Source organism: Brassica oleracea, chromosome C3 (genome assembly GCF_000695525.1).
Source record: "Brassica oleracea var. oleracea cultivar TO1000 chromosome C3, BOL, whole genome shotgun sequence".
Taxonomy (NCBI): domain Eukaryota; kingdom Viridiplantae; phylum Streptophyta; class Magnoliopsida; order Brassicales; family Brassicaceae; genus Brassica; species Brassica oleracea.
The window spans coordinates 10,614,370-10,617,560 of NC_027750.1; the positions used below are offsets into that span (position 1 = coordinate 10,614,370).

The following is a 3,191-nucleotide window of genomic DNA, read 5'->3' on the forward strand; positions in this document are numbered from 1 at the left end:
GTGAAAGAGCCGCAGACATTAGAATAGGCTCAGAGCGAGACGACGGCAACCCCTTTTCAGATTCTCACTTCATCTACTCCCAGCTTCCGCCGGCGTGGCATGTAGCTCAATCAATTCCCTGTTTCAAGACCCGACTCCTCATTCTTATTGAACCATAATCTCTTATCATTGCTCTTCTTCTTCCTCTTTAAAGACAAAAGCTGGTTACCAGATATTGTGGCAGCTGGAGATCCAGTTCTGCTCCCAAAAGAAATCCGGTCGGAGCGTATTCAGAAGATAATTGATGATATGGTTAAAGTAATGAGATTAGCTCCTGGAGTTGGCCTTGGCCTTGCTGCTCCTCAGATTGGTGTCCCCTTAAGAGCAAGCAAGCCTCATTATTAAACCGGGTTTTCGTGGTGATGATTCAGATTATTGTTTTGGAAGATGAGACTTCTGCTCAAAACAGGCGTCCCTTTGATCTTATGGTAATAAACATTTAGTCATTGGAGTTGTTAAAATAAAAATTAGTGGGAGTTAACTTTTGCGTATTAGGCAATGGTGAATCCGGAGCTTAAAGCGACAAGGCAAACGCTGATTCTCTCAGAAACACAAAAACCTTGTGGACAAGGTTGTTTGAGAGGGGAAGATTATATGATACAGGAACAGCTATCAACCCACACGTCAGCTAAGTGAGAGACTACAAGTCGCTCCTCCTTTCCCCGAAACTCATCATCTCTTCCACTAGTCGCTGTTTCCTCTCTCTCTCTCTCTCTCTCTCTCTCTCTCTCCGCAACTGCCGCAAAACCTACAGCGACCAGGTGGACAGAGAAGCATGAGTTAGCTGAAAGCGATTCAATTTCCATCCTCAACGAGAGAGAGAGAGAGAGAGAGAGAGACTGCTAGGCCGGCCATGGACTCTAAGGAGGCTGAAAAGTACATTCAGATGGTGAAGGAACAACAAGAGAGGGCTCAAAGGAGGTTCAGACGGTGGTTTCAGCTACAAGGTTGACCCTTACACTCTCCTTTCCGGTGATTATGTCGTGCACAAGAAGGTTGGCGTATGCAGACGACATGGCCAAGCTTCCCCTCAAGCAGGCCTCCCGTCTCCTCTACCGATACAACCTGTAACGTTCTCTCTCTTCCTCCCTGTCTTCGTCTCTTGTTCTATGTTGATGCCCATAATTGTCTTCTGTTTCAGTCCTAATGAGTCCAAACGGCCTCGGACTTTAAGTCGGCTGAGTGACACTAGTGTTTGGGAAAGAAGAAAGACCAAAGGCAAAGTCGCTATCCAGAAAATGGTTGTTGACTTGATGGAGCTCTATCTTCATAGGCTTAGACAGAAGAGATTTCCCTATCCAAAAAACCCCACCATGGCTGCTCAATTTCCTTATAACGCTACACCTGACCAGAAGCAGGTCTTGCTGCTTTCTCTTTACTACTTCTCATCAATTCATATTCCTTCCCCTGAACCTGACTTCTTCTACCTTGCAGGCTTTCCTTGATGTTGACAAGGATTTGACTGAGAGAGAAACACCTATGGACCGATTCATATGTGGAGACGTTGGATTTGGTAAAACTGAGGTTGCTCTACGTGCCATCTTTTGTGTGGTCTCAGCTGGCAGACAAGCTATGGTTTTAGCACCCACTATTGTATTGGCCAAGCAACATTACGATGTCATCTCTGAGCAGTTTGCCTTGCATCCCCAAATCAAAGTCGGTCTTTTAAGTCGGTTTCAGGTATTCAGACCACTGTTTTTTTGCCTATGAATTTGTCCCAAGCAAAACGGGCAATTGACCACAGTCACATGTTCGACATTGTGCGGACCAAAGCAGAGAAGGAGGCGTATTTGGAAATGATAAAACACGGTCATCTCAATATCATTGTAGGAACTCACTCCCTTCTCGGAAGCCGTGTTGTGTACAATCTAGGCCTTCTTGTCGTCGATGAGGAACATGTAGGTAGGTTGTGTTCTAATTCATTGAAAAATATAGTCATCCCATGGTCTCTCTAAGATTCTTGGGTTAGTCTATGTCTCTCTTTTTACTTTACAGAGATTTGGGGTCAAGCAGAAAGAAAGGATTGCATCTTTCAAAACGTCAGTGGATGTGCTTACCCTCTCCGCAACACCCATACCAAGGACATTCTACTTAGCTTTGAATGGATTCCGGGATGCCAGGTGGTGACAGGATGTGTTTCAATTAATAAGCTAACTGATTGAATATGATGAGACTAACGACCCCCTTTGTTCCCTCCCTCCCCCTGTTTTAGTTTAATCTCCACACCGCCTCTGGAGAGGATTCCAATAAAAACCCATCTTTCATCATTCCTTAAGGAAAAGGTTATCAAAGCAATAAAAAATGAGCTGAATCGTGGTGGCCAAGTTTTCTATGCCTTGCCTCGGATTAAAGGTAAAATGCACCATAAGCGGTTGACTTTATCGATATTATCTCTTAGTATGACTACCTCTGGTCTTGGTCAACTTAGACACAAGTAGAATCAGAAACTTTTTGGCCATACATTTTTCATTTTCGGTTTACCACTTTCAATTTTCTTATCAATCAGGACTAGAGGAAGTGATGGATTTTCTTGAAGAAGCATTTCCAGATATCGACATTGCTATGGCACATGGGAAGGTATGTTATGGCCTTTTGTTGCAGTACTCGACATTTGGGTGCTCCTCATTCATAACATATATCACATTTAATGGAAATTCTCCTAACAAATGATGTTGCTGTATCTTTGATTATCCTGCTACGCTGATGTATTCACAGCCATACTCAAAACAACTAGAGGAAACCAAGGAGAGATTTGCGCAAGGAAAGATCAAAATCCTCATATGCACTAATATTGTTGAAAGCGGACTTGATATTCAAAATGCAAATTACCATAATCATCCAGGATGTTCAACAATTTGGGTTCGTTCAGTTGTACCAGGTGCCAAAGTTATTTCTTAAACATTGCTATTGCAGTTAGCCTGGAAAAGAGCTTCTTAGATATCTTCTCTTGGTTGGTTGTTGTCAACAGTTGCGTGGAAGGTTGGCCGGGCTGATAAAGAAGCTCATGCCTACCTGTTTTATCCTGATAAATCGCTGCTCTCTGATCAAGCACTGGTATTGGGGGTGATTTTATCTGTTCTATTCCCTTGGCAGACTGGTATGTAATGTACAAGCTAACTATGCAGGAAAGGCTTAGTGCTCTTGAAGAGTGT

At 43.3% G+C, this 3,191-nt stretch overlaps 1 pseudogene; it reads left to right on the forward strand.

Annotated features, from left to right (window-relative positions):
* Positions 1 to 3,191, forward strand: part of LOC106329853 — a 5,421-nt pseudogene continuing 2,230 nt past the window's right edge.